Genomic DNA, 18,958 nt, shown 5'->3' on the forward strand with positions numbered 1-18,958 from the left:
AAAAACAAATGTTGGCAACAGTTATTCTTTTCTCGTCATCGAGGATGTTACATGTAGAATTTATTAAGAGAGCTGCTAATCATTTTTATTTACTTATTGGCATTCTACTCAGTTTCGTGCATAGCACTAGGACTCTAGACGCATGCCATGCTTTGCACTGCGTGACGATCGGCACTCGGCATGCATCGCACGCCTGTTTTGACTCCTTGAAAAATAGTCGTACTAACCAAAATGCTATTAGGGAATCCACCAGGATCACAAACAAGGTTGAATAAAGGAAGCAAACAGATCCAGGATTTGATTTTCACTCTTTAGGGACATAGTCAAGTTCAGTTGCAAAAGAAAATTTAACTGCAAGAACCTCTTCACAGGTCACCGGATGTCAGAGGGAAATCAAATCACGTTTCCCGTAAATCTCCTGCAACAGGATGTGGTATTTGGCTAACAATTACCGCAACAATTTGGCTAACAATTCAATCAGGACCGTAATGAATCCTGATTGAAACATTTGTCCTTAAGCTACAGAGCCGAACATCAATGGCCTGACAAGCAGTGTAGTCCTCGTAGATTAATCTGGAACGAGTTGGATACGTTGTCTTAATTATTCGTTTTGTTATCATTTAAGTTCTCAAAACGTGTTTCCAGTAAGTTTTTTGGACGAGGTAATTAACATTTTATGTATCTTTATTATCTGTTTTGTTACTGCTATACTTCAATATATGAATGTATTGTTCAAAATTAAAATCTATTCACTAACTTATTCTTCAACTTCACGATATCAGAGAAAAGTGAGATTTGGCTCACGGAATCCTCATGACTTAAATAGAAAAACTAAAGCATTTTCATAAAGATCAATCACTCATAAAGGTTAAAGTTGGTTGCAACATCTAGAAGAACTATATTTTGTTTCTTACTTCCGAATGTCGTACGACGAAATTTAACCTACATTTTCCTCATGGCCTCAACAGAAAAAGAAAATATTTTTCATGCACCTCAATATAGGGGATGAAATAGAGTTGAAACCCCTAGAAGGATATGTTTTTTCCGATTGACACACGTATGCCTTATGGCTTGCAAAGAAAACAAAACATCTGTATGGAGATTAACTACCCATAGGGTTTCAATAGGCTAAAAAATTATCATAGTCAAAGAACTATAACTTTGAACCTAGACGAAACTATACAGTACATTGTTTTTCAACTTCTCGTTATCCTAGAAAAGTGGCATATAACACATATGTATCATGCATTCATGCATTCAACAGGCTAACGGTACCGGAAATAAATTATACCGGAAGTACATTACAATGGCAGGATGTAACAAGTGTAACAACAATGGCAGGGTTGTTTTGTGACCCAAGTAGACTTTTTAAACCTTAGCTTTTTTTCTTGATCAAGGCACCAATGAAAATTATACTATAACACCGTAAATATACTTAGCCCGGAAATAAATTCTTCTGGACCATAATACCTTTTTCAAGCCAAACAGACACAATTATAAATTTGCTTTCCGGGGGAGGGGGGAGGGGTTAAAATTTCTTTTCCATATTATATTCCTTCTTTTTGTCACTCTAGTAAAATGAGCTATATACATGAAATATTGTTGCATTAAACCTCAGCGAAGTATTTTATGCGACACGTGTTGTGTTGGGATAGTTAGGCTACATGTGTTAATATTTTAGACGTGAAAATGTATTACGAGTGTAATGAGTTTGCTTATAAATTTATGCTTGTTCTACTATTTTATCCTAGCCATCATGGTTACCCGTAAGACCTATATAAAAATTTCATTAATGCTAAGTCACACGGAGTGACATGCACCATCATGGAACTCAGTGTTCCTCATATAGAAAAGATCAATTTTGAGTCTATAGGTCAGTTCTTTTTCAAAATAAGGGTAGAGAGAAATGAAATTATTCCAGTTTCCTCGAGTGATAGGCTTCGCTAACGCTCAGCCAATTACTAACTCCAAAAGTTTTAGAGGGCTTGAATGGACTTTTTAATAGTTTCTGCCTCTATTAAATATATCGAAAGGTTTTTGTTAATTGGTATGTAAATTTTTTTCGCAAAATTTCAACCCGTTTCTTCAAACCATTGCGGATTTTTTGCTTTGGCTTACAAAATTATCTGGAGAGTTTATGTTGTTACTCCAGGAATATATTGTATAGCACTCTCTATTATAAACATTCTGGAGCCAAACATTTTAAAGAGAGCATCAAAGGAAATTTAGGTAGTTCTACCTCATTCTGTCTCTACTATATACTACTATTGTTTGAAAATGCCGACAGAAATGGCCCTAGAACCTTCTAAAAAGGCCACAATTTTAACTGATGTTTTTTTTTTTTTTTTTTTTTTTTTTTTAAACTGCATGTTTGTAAGACATTTTGTAAAACCACAAAAGTGGTAATTCAAAATTATCACAGAACGTAATCCTTCTTATGAGTGGTTAGTGTGATATAAATATTCACCTTACAAATTAAGTATAGTTATACTGGATTACCTCTCAAAACAAAACAGCTGTACATAGGTATTTAATTATATCGAATATTCATAAGCAGCTTGCAGATCTTTTTCTTACTTTTCTTGTGAAGTCAAGGATGGCATCACCCATATTGATATGCATTATCAGTCTGATACACTATAGCAAGAAACTCTAGGAATGACTAACTCTGTGACTGCCTTTTTTTTAGAAAAGGAACTTTTCCAATGTTTATAGTAAACAAACATCTAAGATTTTGAATTAAAGACTATTTTATCTGCTAATTCGTTTTGCGTACTTTAGAACTATCCCACTAAGTTTTGTTTATGTGTCTTCTTTAGTCGTCTCCTACAAACTAAAAGTATTGAGAAAACCTAAAGAAATTATTTAAATCTCAAATTCGTCCCTTCAATTACCTAGATGTGGCCTTATGACTACTAGATGTTATAGAAAATATTTCTTTTATAAAGAGTTCTTGCAGCGCGACTTTTTGAGTAATTTCTTCAGTAAAGTTTACATCAGCCATCCTTTAGTGTTTTTTTACCTTCTTGGATAATTCGGTTAAGCCAACATTATTTCTGGCTACAATTCTAACTTTGCTATTTTTAAACCTTTATTTTGCTAGCTCTGAAGTATATCTTTAAGATCCCGCCGTAGCTGGACAACAAAAAATCTGTGGGCAACACGGACATATGTCAAAAACAATGTCAAGAGTGCTCTCAATAAATTACGGCGACAACGGGTCGGTACATTTAAATCTCTCTAAATTTTAATCGGCATAAAATTTAGCATTACTACATTGAGTGTTCCCTTGCATTCTTAAAGTGTAATGTCGAAGCAGAACAGTCAAATTCGGTTTGATCCCACTTTAGAGTCTGACTATGGCCCTTTGAATAGGGGTATTTACATTTTTTACGCATATAAAGGTTAGTTGTTGTTTTATAAAACAACATTATACTGTTAGTCACAACAGTAAAATTCGTAATGTAATAATATCATATTAACAACAATATTAAAATTACATTTTTTTGTAGGTCTTTCACATTTATTAAGTACTAAAGTTATATTTACCAATGATAGAGTGTAGGCTTGTAAAAGGCTTGTTGTACTGTCTTACTTTCTCCTCTTGCAAGGCGGTTTCCGTGGTGTAGCGGTTATCACGTCTGCCTAACACGCAGAAGGTCCCCAGTTCGATCCTGGGCGGAAACAGTTATCTTTTAGCTTTTTAGATAAACATAACAAAATCACTTAAATTTTACATTAACAATTTTCTTCCAGATAAATTTATAACGTCTTTCAAGTTGTTCCATTATAATTAACTACTTTTTTGCAACATGCAGTCCCACGTAACAGGACATAGTATCTATTGGAATATTATGGATTAGGTATTTGTCCTAGCAAATCAATCATAATTTTTAAAACTCCAATTTAAAATATTCTTAATTTAACATCTGTGTGTAATTAAACCTATAAAATCTTTTTACAAATTAGGGCCCAATCAACAACATTCAACTAGTTCATCTAAAAAATCACAACGTATACAAAATTACTTAATGTTTTTTTTTTTTTTACAAATGATCTAATTTTGTTTTTATAAGAGTGAATTATAATTTCTCCCCTACTGAACTTAGGAGGTAGTCGTTGAAACATTCGGGAATCCATCTTATTCTTGATCCTCTTCAAGGAGAAACTATATTATTTTCTTCATTAAATTGTTCAGTTTCAGCTTCAGTGTTTTTTGACGAATCTTCTATTAGCTTGTGGTGCGTCTTAATGTTCATGCTCCGTCTCTTGTTCATCCAACCAAATGGAGAAGTCTGCCACCATTAGGCTTTTATCACCTCTGGGTGTCTTAGTGACACGGTATATTCTCTCCGACAACCGTTGGATACCGAAATAGTGCGTATTGTGGGTTTGCTTGTTCTTATTCAACTTTATCAACTAGACGTTCGTATTTGCCGCCTCTTTGCATGGGTAAGAGAATGGGAAGCTGGAGAACTCGTCAAAAATATTTACGATTTCTGCTTAACGATGATAGTTGTCCTTCAAATTCAATATACAGTCTTTCAAACTGTGAAGTGGATTTTATCAAACTGTTAACGTTATCAAGTTTTCGAACAAACATTACAAATAGCATATTTTACAGGTCATCTATCTCTTAAAATGTGTTTTGTTCCTCCACAAAAATAACACTTCTATTACAATCTGTATGCTGATACATCAGCAGTAGTAGAAATGTATTTCTGAGCTCGGTAGTAGTAGTAACTTCGGAATCTGTAAAGTACTATCAGCATTGTGACAAATGATTGAGGTACGCATGAAATCATGGATGAACGCTTATCGCATGTTTTGGAGCTGACTCTAAGGAATGAACTTATATATATATATACTTTTCAAGGTTAAGATGTGTTCTAGAATACGTTATCTGATTTGAGATTAATTTAAACCACTAATCAAGACATTTCTGATTAACTCATCAGCATAGGTTTTAACATCGATGATTTTATATTTACACTCCTTACTAAGAGAATTAAGCGTTTGTAAATAGAGATCTATTGATTCTCCTTCTTGTTTAAGATTAGCAAGCAAAAAGTACATTGTTATTAGTTGCGAATAATGTTTTTATGGCATTTTTGTAAACTTTACACTCACTTATAAATTTATAGTTTTCATGATACAGAAAATTTAATAAGACTCTCAGTTTCTTCTTTAACATCAGAATTTTACATAAACGTATTGAACTTTTGAAACATTTTTTCCATTGCTTAGAAGAATTGGCTACAATGCCCAGGTTAAAGGCGAGATCTCAGGTTTCAGTACTTTTTCCATTACAGAGCATTCAAGTTAGTATAAAAAAAACTGTAATGAAACCAGAAAAACCTTTTTACAAACTAAGGCTTTAATCTGAATGCTTGCATGAAAAAAACGAAGAATATTGTTAATCTAAAACGATTATCTCTGATACTGCGAGATATTTAGTAACAGTTTGATTATTAGTTAGAAACGGCAGTTTGATATCGAATATTAAAAATATAACTGTTTCCGCCCAGGATCGAACTGGGGACCTTCTGCGTGTTAGGCAGACGTGATAACCGCTACACCACGGAAACCGCCTTACACAAATTAAAAGTGAGAGAGTACAATAAGCCTTTTAAAACTTTACACTCTATTACTGGTAAATACAATTTAGTAATTAATAAATGAAAGACCTACGTAGTAAATGTAATTTTAATAATGCTGTCAATACGATATTATTACATTAAGAATGTTACTGTTTTAACTAACAATATATCATGTTGTTATATGAAGCAACAACTAAGCTTTATATGCGTTAAAATGCCCCAGTTCACGAATATTTTTACCGTCCCTCGACGCCTTACAGGCATTGAATGTTAAAACAGCTAGTTAAAGGTTTTTGGAACGCTGTAGTATTACTAAATAAATTAACAAATTTAACAGCAGAATTGACCTATATCATAAATTAGAAATCCATAATTGGGATATGTATTAAAATTAATGTAACATTTACATCAATTTACAAGTTTAAAAAGGTAACGTCAATGTTAGTTATATTTAAGAGGATGGCAGTAGTAACAACAGCGTGGCACACAAAGAAATTAAAGTTCTTTTATGTTTCAAGACAATTTCGTAATATAGTAACTATTTTCGAGTAAGAGGATAATTTAGTTGTTTCTTATGATATTCTTCCGGAAGATAGTGAGATTTTTCGTAATATGTTTTTAAGTTTCATGGCTGTACTTAATACACATATTGTACTGTTTTATTTTCATTACTCTATGCTGAAGAAGAAGAAGTAGTAGTAATAGAATAAAAACAAAACAATTTGTGTTCTGTCATCTGTCATTCTACTGTTGAGTTTCAGGCTGTTTCTTTTGAGTGAAGTTTAGTTCAGTTTTATGCCATAAAATATGGGAAGAGACAAGAATACAAAAAAAAATGTTGCTAGAAGAAATAAGGACAATATTGCAAAGCGGTATGAGGTGCAACCTGCAAGTCTTGTAAGTATTGATACAGACACAGGTATCCATGATGAAGGTGGGGTTATGTTTACTACCTAATGATGATGTTACTGTACCAAGTACATCTGAACCAGTTACCTCATGTTCTAATAATGATAATGAAGTTCCTGATAAACTTACTGGCTTCGCGCTTTACAATAGCTATAAAACAGAAGTCACATTTGACGACAATGCGCCTAACTATATTTTTGTAGATGGAAACAAACTATCAAATTTTATGGAAAAATTTCCTTGTCCTGAGTGTGCAGGGAACCTTCAAGTCCTTCAAATGCCTTCAAAGGGATATGCACATGCTTTCAACATATGGTGTCAAGAATGCAATTACAAAAATAATTTTGAAACTTCTAACAAAACAGTTGAACATGAGGGCGCGACTTCACGCTTGTCGTACGATGTAAACCGAAGGGTTGTAAAAACCTTTAGTAGCGTAGGAAAACGTCCTAGGGGATTAGAGGCATTCAGTATGTCAATGAATATGAAGCCTATGAGCTGTAACGCATATTATCAACATATGAGACAAATTGAAAAACAATACATCAAGATGGCAAACGAATCCTTGGAAAAAGCAAGGACAGAAGTAAGAAAAGCTTATTCTATCATAAACAATACTAATTTAGATGACCATGGCCCAATAAATATTTCCGTTAGTTTCGATGGGAGCTGGCAGAAGCGAGGGTTCACCTCTAAAAATGGTCTCGACTGTTGTATCGATGTGATAACCGGTCTAGTAGTGGACTATGAAGTTTTATCAAAATACTGCAGGGTTTGTGATAAAATGAAAAGGAAGCTGGGTTCAGGAACAGATGGATTTCAAGCTTGGTTTGAAAGGCACAATCCTAATTGCCAAAAAAACTTTGATGGGTCTTCGCCGTCTATGACAAAGACAAAGACTGACGATATGGAAACTGAGGCCGCGGAGCGGATATGGAAAAGATCGGAGAAACACGGATTCCGTTATACAACACTAGTGTCAGATAGTGACTCTAAAACGTTTAGCCACCTTACAAATCTAAATCTTTATGAAACTCCAATTGAAAAGGAAGAATGTTTCAACCGTATAGCCAAGCGCCTTGGAACCGGCCTCCGAAAAATTGTTTCGGAAAACACCGGAAAGGGCAAAACCTTGGGAGGGAAATCATATGGTAGTTTGAAATTAACAACTATAAACAAACTGACTACCTACTACAGAAATGCCATTCAAACCAATTTAGGCCATGTAAAAAAAAATTAAAAATGCTGTCCTTGCAACTCTGTCCCATTGCCCCTCAACTAACGATAAACCGAATCACCAAAAGTGCCCGGAGGGAAATGAATCCTGGTGTTTTTACAACCGGGCATTGCCAAAAGTGAAGTACCTGGCCTTCACAAGGATAATGTGAAAACCCCGTTGACTGAGAGAGTGGTTGCCAAAATTCTACCACTATACCAGCGCCTTGCTAGTGACGCGTTACTCACCAGGTGCGTGTCCGCAAAAACACAAAACGCCAACGAGGCTTTGCATGGCATAATTTGGACAAAATGCCCAAAAAATACCTTCGCATCTCGAAGAAAACTAGAGATGCAAGTGTGTGAAGCAGTATGCCAGTATAATACAGGCTATAGGCAAGCAATATCTGATTTTCAAATGTCAATTGGTCTTAGCCCTGGAAAAAACGCTGCCAAGATTGCCAAGCGCTTCGACAATAGAAGTCTAGCACTGGCACAGAAACGCAAAAAGATGAAAAAGATGAGTACAGAAGGAAGTTGAGACATGCACAGCTTGAGGAAGAAACCAGGAAAATAGAAGCGGAGGGGAAAACATATGGTGCCGGTGACTTTTGAAACGAACTCTGTTTTATTTTACAATGTATATATATGTATATTTTATTGAACACTGACATAATAATATGACCTAATATTGATGTATAATACAACATTTTAACCTAATATATTGTGTAAATTTATTTCAGAACCATAAACTAAAAAAATATACGTGATATATTAGTGTTGAACCTACGTTTACTTTCTATCGCAGTTTTCCGAAAGTTTGAATTTCGATAAATTTTCAGACAAAAATCGATATATCTTGGGAACTAATTGAGATAGATAGTTCATATTTTTACCACATATTAAGTAGATCTTTTTCTAAATATTTAGGTAGAATTAGATTTTTAGGTATATATGATGAATATAAACATAATTTTATATATATGCATGTTTTTTTTTTTTCTTTAAAAGTCTAAAGTTTACTAAATTATTTTATTAAAACGACTAAACATGATAAATCTACCTAAATATTTATATTAGATCCATATCTTCAAAATTAGACCATGAGTAGTGCAATATGTTGGATAGTTTCTTAGATATATCAATTTTAAATATGGTCTGAAAAATGCGAAAACCCCCCGTTTTTTTCGCTGTAGGCTGTATGTGACAACTATTTGGCCGTTTTATATTTTTGTATTTTTTGTTAGCCTACTACACACTAGAAAAAAATGGTTAAGCTATTTTTATTGTGTATTAAAAAAAAGTATGTTTTCAGTGGCGAATCCCCTTAAAACAAGTATTCATATTTGATTTTGTTTGTATTAGTATATTTGTATAATTGTACATTTTTAATGTCTCATCTTTTTATAAATAAAACTTTCTAAGTAACTTTTTTTTCATAATGCTGTTCATATATTATTTGATAAATACAGATTCTTTACGAGTTTTATTTCATTGGATATTTATTTACACTGCAATGTTAAATAGCGAATGCTCTAACCAATTAGCTGATATTAAGTTGCGTAGTGGATTGAGAATAGCTATCTGAGCAACACGTGTGTTTTAGTAATCAGCTGTTTAAAGATAAAATAAAAAAACCCTCACAAGATTAATATTGAAAATTTGGGATTCTGTGGGGCTATTGCCCTGTAATTCAAATCCACAAAAGGCATATATAGAGCGTAAGAGCTTTCCCTTCGGTTAATACCAAATCTAATAAATACAAATTAAGCACTAAATGTGTTGCAAATCGCTAAACTCAAGAACGGCTGGACAAGTTTGGCTAGTTCTTTTTTTTTATTCTTTGAAGTCCAAGGAAGGCATATATAGAAATAGAATGTTCGGAAACATTTTCCGGAATAATTTAGAATTCTGATAAATAATGATAATATAAATAGTTCACAATACAAATTTGACTTATATTAAACACCTGTTAATACTTTTAAACCTTCTTTGATGGTCAAGCTCAAGTTCGTCAAAGAGGCTGAATCATTTGTTAATATTTTAATTTTATTAAACATTAAGTACACAGTGCTTGATCAGTGAAATGCAGATAACACAAGCAAAGTTATCCTATAACTTTTCTTCCAGACTGTGTAAACGATGAATCAAATACGAGGGTCGTCCATAAAGTAACCGCCGTTTGGGCGTGGCGCGATAAGTAGTGGGGGTAGCGCCGCCATTCTGACATACGAGCTCCTCCCGTTTGTTTTCAATGGGGTGATCGTGACAGGCGGAGAGAAAAAGTGGGGATGGAGGGGCCCCTCCTGCCAACTAGAGATAGCCCGCGTATTAGAATAGTGGAATAAGCAGTCCGCGCGTTCTCGCTCTGTACTCCTCTGAATTTAATAGAGCCTGGTGGTGTAATATGTATATGTATGTATATGTATAAATGTAATATATATATATTACATTTTCAAAGCTGGATGCTGCAGGATGCAGCGCAATTAAATTTATTTTACAACGTAATTAATGGCAGGCAATTACTCTTGTCTACATACAAATAAACCAATACAACGGAGTATCGAAATACCAAAAAAGACGTAAGGAAGTCTAATGTAACAAAGTAACTTCGTTACATTCAGTGGCGTAGCTATAAAACATTCGAGGGTGGATTAAACATCCAGGAGGATTAAAAAGAGCCCTACTTAGCATAGTAGTTAAAGAATTTATCTTCAGGGTCTCCAAACACAAAATCAACAATTATGTTGAGTTTTTTTAATTGCATCTTTCGTATTAAAATGTAAACCAATAAAATTGTTTCGTAACATTATATTTGGTTCATTGCATTTTCCAACTGCCTTAATCAAATAAATATAATTTGTAGGTTACATTACTATTAGTTAGAAATTATTCGATAATTTCCATGTACTATAGATCAGATCAGCATTATAATCGCGTACGCCAGACGACACAAAATGACACTTATCAGGCTTGGTCGAAGTTGCATGCACAATTTCAAGTCTATAGCTTATTTCTCATTCTCTATATATCCAACAAACAGACAGAGAAATATATTGCTATTGCTATAAGTTAAAACTTGATCGTAATAATTTGAGGTTATTAAAATATGAATACTTAAACAAAGTGTTTCAAATACTAAAGTTCTCAAAAGAAAATACGATAAGATATCAAAGGACATGCCACAGAAAGGAGATATGAGTCAACCAATACTGCAACCCTGCACCTGGCGTAGAAACGCTGGCTTGACTTATCACTAGTTTATCATATATATATATATATATATATATATATATATATATATATATATATATATATATATTTAAACTAAATAATTTGAAGTGTTTCTCATTAAATGTAATGTTAATCTACGGCCAATAACTTCCAAAGGTAAGTTGGAGAAATTGATTTTGTAATGGGTACTGTAAAGATGAAATTGCTTTCAGATTAAAACGTATAAATACCAGAGTTTTAAATAACCACAGAGTAACCACTAGAGTTACAATAACAGGAACCACATTTTCATTTAGCTGGTTTATTTTGTAGTTTAGGCATATAGCTGGATGGACATATAGGCTTAAATGGCTATAGCCAATTTCAGCAAATTTCAGGGAGCGAAAACATTTTACAGAGAAATGTATATCATGTTTGTGGAATAGTTGATTTTAGTAAATTATGGAATGATATTAATAATCTATAGACAAATTTTGAATCTACAAAAATTACTAACAAAATTATCTTAAATTTAGTCCAAATAGAGGGGTGTTGGGGCTTGTAACACCCACAGTGGTAAAAACATTCGGGGCAAATTTCAACTTGAATGTGTTAAGCTGAAATCATATTCGTTGTCGACGCAAGCTCTTAGTTCAATTTCGTGTTTATTTGATTTTATATTTTATCTACAGCAGCTGACAGACAGACAACACAAAGCTTGCGCCTGGTATGAAGAGTCAATGCACAAACAAGTAAGGCTTGAGAAATACAATAAAAGCCCTTTCGCACACTCCCCTTGCTTCGAGCCTCGATTATAGATACTTCTTAATCAAGGCTTCGAGCGACAGAGACGGGCGAATAATGCCAATTTAGTTTGCCGATTATACTATTAAAAATATTTTGTTTCATTCGCTTTTATTGTTAAACTTTTCGATAAGTTTCTACAAAGATTGTCTAACTATGGTAGACAATTCTACCAAAAATCTAAGAGTGCATGGCATACAAAAAATTAAATGTTAATCAAAACGTGTTTTTTATAGTTGACCACCTAAAGTGGTCTAGTAGTCATTAGTGACTACAATGTAGGTAAGCAAGTCGATCATTCGTTATTTAAGAGTAAATATATGAAACTAAACTGGTCTGTTTTTTACTACAAATTAAGGACTCCACATTATAATATGTTGCTTTTGTCCTATTAATTTGAATATATTCCAATATCACAAAAAGATAACTGGATATGGTTATAATTTATATTTATGGCATTTTATGTATACTGAATTAGCTTTAGACTTTGAAAATTATATAATGTGTTTTTTATTCAAATTTGTTTTATTAAAGCTTAGTTTAAATGGGTAGATTTATCGTATTTGAATTTATTTGTTAATTTCATTTGCTTGACTGTTGTTTTCTTTTGTTTTTCTAAGAAAGTTGGAGCCTCTACACAGGCAGTTCCTTGCCTTTTGAGGTCCTATTTTGTTTTCTTGAATTTTGTTTATTGATGTACCCTAGCTGTATTAAAATAAAAAAAGACATGTTCATATTTCTTTAATAAAAAGTAACATTGTTTTATTTTTATTCTCATGTCAATTGTGTCTACAACTAAGGAGCAATGTTTGTGTTTGTGCTTAAGGTATAAATGATGTTTATATAATTTTACTATTGTACATATTTTCAAGAAAATAAATAATTTTTCTATTCTATTCTAGATTATGACATTTTATTCGTTGTGCACCATCTCACATTTTGTAAAGTATCTTTGGAATTATAAAGAAAGTTCAATATTAATATAATTAATTCGATATAATTTCTATGTTTTGCAGATATGTTCGGATATAAAACGACTCATTAATTCGGATATAAAACGACTCATTAATTCGTAAGATAATAGAAATCAGAACCGTTCCGAACTGAGGTCGCTATCAGCCGCATGTACAGGGTTTGTCAGGAATGTTCGGGATTTATCGGTACTGCTCGGCTCTGCCCCCACTCTTTCTCTCCGCCTGTCACGATCACCCCATTGAACACAAACGGGAGGAGCTCGTCGGTGTGCGCAGCCGTTCAGTACGCTTCTAGCTGTGCAAGGGAGAGCATCGCACGATCGCGCGTTGTTTTGTTACAACGCAAAAACATGAGCGCCGTGATAGAAAATCCCGCCAAGTGTGAAGTTCGTGGTGGTGTAATAAGATTTCTGTGGTCGAAAAGTTACACAGCAGCTAAAATTCATCGTGAAATGAGTGCAGTGTATGGCCCAAACATTGTGAGTCCGTCAATGGGTTCGTTTATTTAAAAATGGAAGAACGAACGTTCACAATGAAGACCGGAGTGGTAGGCCATCTCTCGTCAGTGATGATTTGGTGAACAAAGTGGATGAGAAAATTCGCAAGAACCGTCGCTTCACAATCTCGGAATTTTCGGATCATTTTCCTGAAACCTTTTACTGTGAAACCTTAAAATGGCTACGACGAGCGATTCAAAACAAGCGTCATGGTCATCTGACATCTGGTGTTGTGTTTGTCCATGACAACCCCCTGTCTTCATACAGCTCAAAGAACAACAGAACTTTTGGAAAAGTTCAAATGGGACGTTTTTGAGCCACTCCCCCCTTCAGCCCGGACCTGGCTCCCAGTGATTTCTATCTTTTCCCGTACATGAAGCGGTGGCTTGCATCTCAGAGGTTTGCGAGTGATGAAGAGCTTCAAAACGCTGTGACAGGTTGGCTACGTTCTCAGGCGGCAGATTTTTTTAAAGACGGAATTTCAAAAACTGTTAAAAGATATGATAAGTGCTTGAATTTGTATGGTGAATATGTAGAAAAGTAGAGAAAAGCTGTAGTTTAACATTTATATAATAAACTTTTTGTATCTCAACTGGTTTATTTTTTATTTCAAAACGGAGGTTACTTTGTGGACGACCCTCGTACATCCAATGCATAGAAAATTCTTTGTTTATAGTGTATTTTGGAAATACTGTTATATAACCAATTTTAATGAACAAACCTGTGAATATTTGCACGTCAAGTGATCAAAACTTGACATTGTGATATGGCAACTATACAGTGGCTTAAAAAATAACAGAGGACACTAACATGCCTCAGTTTTTTCCCAGAACTGAAAGCCCGAAAGACATCAAGACTTCTACAACGCAAATTTATATACGATTATTTTGAAATGTTGCATTAACTTAATAATGGTTTACTCCTTATATCGGGCGTAATGTTTTGTTTTACCATAATAGGCATCTCAGTCCTAAGTATGCATGTATATTTTCCTCATCGGGACAATAACGCAAACCCAACTGGAAATATCTTAGACCGCAAGATGATTACAAGAACCGGAAGTAGGCCCTTTTGAATGAAGTAAGTTTCCGAGATCTAAATATGTATATACGATCCCAGTCAATTTAAAGCTCGACTAAAACACTTCCTGGTGTCAAAGGCATTTTACTCTGTTGATGAGTTCATAATGGGCTGCTGGGATGAAAACATTAGAAATTAATGAAGTTATTCAAGAGTATTAACACATAACCCGGTTCTGATATAGATAAATAAAGATCGAATGACATCTTTATGACATACTGTGTTTTTATAAAGAATAGGCCTAACAATTTATGATGATTCTATTTTAAAGTTTGAATTTAAGTTTCAACTTAAATTCCATTTTATGACGCATGCAATGCAATTGTAACAATTGTTAATGCAATAAAGAGTATTATTATATTATTTTGATCGGTACAATAAATTAACCTCAAATTTGACACCGTAAATACATTAGACTCAGTCCTAAGTGTTTGCATATTTTAATTTATTCATACAACGTGGTAAACTATACTACAGTGCTAAAATATCTTAGACCGAAAGTAGATTGCAAGAGCTGGGGCAGTAGACCTTTTTGGCCAAAGTAAGCGTTTTAGTCCTACCACATACTAAAAGATATTTCTGTATAACAGGGTGTTCACAAGAGGGTGTCACAAATTTCTGCGGATGTTAGTATTCTTCATTTCAAGCAAAAAAGATCCTGTAAATATAAGTCAATGAACGTGTCGTTTAGTCACTAGTCATTTTGTATTCTTAAAAAAAATAATATCTCTAGAACTAGTTAAACGAAGAAACCAAATTTGGCACATAGGTTTGAATAGATAAATCTAAAATAAAAACAAATAACCGTGAGCGCCAAACGAAACGTCTCAGTGGTTTGTTGCTCCTGGCTTGTGCAAGTGAATCTTTAGAGTGGTCGTGTACGCTTATGCGTTGACTGATTTCGTTGGAAAAAGTACCGCTGGAATTTCAATAAAATTGCTCAAATGGTTGGTATCGTGTAAAGTTTTTATAACTATTTTTTTTATTTTTTATTCGACTTTAAACATTTTCAACAGACGCCATTTTGTTAACATTACAGAAAATAACACAATGATATGTTTTTATTTTATGTGTTGTTGGACATACATATATAGGCCTATTCTTCATTGGAACCAAAAGCAAACTCTAACTATGACACTTGAAATATCTTAGACCGGAAGTAGATTACAAGGGCTGGTAGTACATGTTTTTTGACTCAATTGTGTCTTGAAAACCAAGATACGAATATATTTTATTTATCAAGTCATCAAGGCAACATCAACTGTGGAACCAAACAAAATTAAATTAGGTCGGAAGAAAACTTGAACGGCTGGAACCGAAACTTTTTGACCTCAGTAAATTTTAAGTCGTATATATATATATATATATATATATATATATATATATATATATATATATACATATATATATACATATATTTATCCATATATTTATTTATATATTCTCCATCGGGACGAAAACAAACATCAACTATGGGGCTTGAAATCATTTACACAGAAAGTTTAGACATTTTTTGATCGAATTTGTTTTTCGTTGGTATATTTTTTTTTATCGGGCCACAACACAAATTCAACTGTGGAACAGGAAACACCTAAATGAATTAAAACATACGGAAGTTGATGATTTTTTAACAAATTAGGATTGTGAGATTTACATGTAGATATGTTTCATACAACAAAACATAAAATAGACTCTCAACCATGGATACTGAAATACTATGTACTTAATACGTATGTCTACTTCTTTTTGAAAAATATCAGAAGACTCCATCATATAACATCAAAAGAAGGCTACTACGGCCATCCATTTTGAAAATAACGTGTGAAACCATAGGTTACTGCTAGTTTTATACAACAAATATATATATATATATATATATATATATATATATATATATATATATATATATATATAGTACTGCTAGTTATAGAACACTAAAAAGATAACTGTTTCCGCCAATATACTTGTATATTTTTATATTGTATTTTGAAGATAATATTGTGGTGTTAAATTTGCTATATATATATATATATATATACATATGCAAATTTAACAGCACAATATTATCTTAAAAATACAATATATACATATATATATATATATATATATATATTTTATGTCTTCCAAAGTCCTTTACTAACTGTCTAACTGTCGTTACATGTAAGGCGGTTTCCGTGGTGTAGCGGTTATCACGTCTGCCTAACACGCAGAAGGTCCCCAGTTCGATCCTGGGCGGAAACAGTTATCTTTTTGGCGGTCTAGATTAAGCTGGCCTCTAATCAACCATTAAACAGTTGCGGAGCATCATGCGATTTTAGAGATAATAAATACTTTCAGATTTAACAACATTTTTTTCAGGTAAGTTATTCATTATTATAAATAACTCATGTTTATTTTTAACCACTCAGTTATATTTCCTAATTTAACAATCCTAAACCTTATAAAACATTTATTCATAGTAATAATTGCTTTATTACATATTTGCTCTATTAATTGAACGATTTTTGTTACGTTTATAATTTACGAAATAAAATTTAAAAGTTTGTGCCAATTGTTTATGCCCCACTCCTCGAATAATTTTAAGCGATATCACCTTTTGACAACAAAGGACGGAGTGTGATGTGTTATCAAATTAAAGAAATTTCACACAAACAATTGTGTCTTCTGTACTAAGGATTTGTAATAAAGTTAATTATTTCTTTAAATGTTAAACAGCTAATAAAACACATAAGATGCACTAAATGTTTTCTAAAGAGAGGTAATATATTCAGCTGTCATTGAGAGGTATAGCATATATATATATATATATATATATATAGGCTAGTACCAATAACTAGTGAGTTCTGAAAATAATTAACACATCCAAAATCGTATAACTATTGGATCATTATTCCATTTCCATCGTAACACCCTCCGCTGAGGACAATGATGATAATATTGGGCTAAATATGAAAGACTAGTAGAAATGAAGAGACTTAGTCATTCATTCTAAGACAGTATAAAATTTTCAAATATATTTAATATGGTTTATACTTTTCTTTCTGTCAGTAATCCTTTTAAAATTTTAATTTTATTTTAATGTAAAATGCCGTTTAAAAAACAAAATAGAAGTAAATTTAGTATAAGTAAATAGTTAATAAAACGATCAAGCAATTATTATGAATCCAATGATCTTTTAAACTCGACAAATTTGTATTCAGATAGTGACTCAGGATGAAATTTGTCCTTCCAGCGCAGGGGTTTATCAATTCGTAGCTTGAATGAACAAATGCTTCCTCGAATTATACTGATGACTTTTAAGTCGCCAAACGATAGGAAACCACCAGAGCCAAGAATGAAATTGAACTAAATGAGCACAATAGACCAAGAGACAGCATTTCACTAGTTAGAGTAACCATCGTCAAGCCCACTTGAAAACTAGAGGGAGTTCTTAGCTGCAACATCCCTCATTAAATGCGTTATCTATATATATAAAAATGAATGTTTTGTATGTTTGTCCTTTATGGAATCGTGAACTATTGGACCGATCATGATGAAAATTTGTACGTATATGTATTTTTCCACGGAGAAGGTTTATAAGCTATGCCCATCCCTTTCCCGATTCAGGATTCCGCCCCACTGGTTACAGAAATACCCATAAGAAATGCATTGCAGCAAACATATGTTAACGTCTTTTCAAATTTTTAATCAGCTGTTCTTTGTAAACATATATTACACTTATAGTTTTAAAGCATAGAGTAAGCTTAAGAGAAACTACAAATTTTGTTTTAAACTGTTTTTGCAATCACTGTTAAACATAGACTTTACTATCCAGATAATACAATTCAAATTTGACGTAAAAAATTCACCTTTAACTGCAATATTTATTTAATATAAACCATGCTCATGCTTGATCAGAAGAGTAATGCAGATATCATAATTACTATCTTACGTTGGCTACAAATATAAAGAATGTTATAAAATCAACCTTAGTTGTTTTTTTTTTGACAGAAGTATGGTTCTCAAAACTCCGTGTGTACATATTCTCTCGATCGAGACAACAAAGCAAGCTCAATCGTGGCATCGGAGATATAACTAATTTAATCTAAAATTTATTATAGTAAAAAAAAAAATTTACTAAGTAATATAAGGACTTCGGTTCTTAAGATTTGCGTGCGAAGCCGTGGGTAACAGCTAGATAGAGGCAGGAATATGGTACATACCTTCATAATACGCCCAAGAGGCTCACGATGGAACGACTATCAATTATCTCAGCAATGTTTAGAATGTGATAGAAAAAGAATAAGTGAATATAGTGTACTGTTTTCAACGGGAAATTGCGTGCGAAGCCGCGGGCAACTTTTGCAAAAAATTATTGAAATGCGCAGCAAAGCGCGCCGGGCCCCGCTAGTATTGCATAAAAACGTGCATTTTATGTAACCACTACGCTTACAAAAACGAATAAATTATTTATTATAAAAGAAAAATATATTATAAGGAAGTATGGTGTTTTTAGTATCTGTAACTCATAATCAGCGAAAATTCACAAAATGTTCCGGAAATTCTGCCTTTAGGATGGATGCAAAGCGAATTTCTATCTAAGAACTGAGAATAACCTTTACTACGAAAGTATTACATGCATGTTTAAGACGATAAGATCATAAAGAATTTTGATTCTGATTCTTAT

At 33.1% G+C, this 18,958-nt stretch overlaps 3 non-coding genes across 3 annotated transcripts; 2 read left to right on the forward strand and 1 right to left on the reverse strand.

The window, feature by feature from the left end:
• The first annotated feature begins 3,614 nt into the window (after nt 1-3,614).
• Trnav-aac lies at nt 3,615-3,687 on the forward strand. The gene has a single exon. It is a non-coding gene; the product is annotated as a tRNA-Val (tRNA).
• A 1,828-nt stretch (nt 3,688-5,515) lies between these two features.
• Trnav-aac lies at nt 5,516-5,588 on the reverse strand. The gene has a single exon. It is a non-coding gene; the product is annotated as a tRNA-Val (tRNA).
• Nucleotides 5,589-16,460: 10,872 nt separating this feature from the next.
• On the forward strand, nt 16,461-16,533 carry Trnav-aac. The gene has a single exon. It is a non-coding gene; the product is annotated as a tRNA-Val (tRNA).
• Nucleotides 16,534-18,958: the final 2,425 nt, after the last annotated feature.

Source organism: Homalodisca vitripennis, unplaced genomic scaffold, assembly GCF_021130785.1.
Source record: "Homalodisca vitripennis isolate AUS2020 unplaced genomic scaffold, UT_GWSS_2.1 ScUCBcl_5361;HRSCAF=12049, whole genome shotgun sequence".
NCBI lineage: Eukaryota > Metazoa > Arthropoda > Insecta > Hemiptera > Cicadellidae > Homalodisca > Homalodisca vitripennis.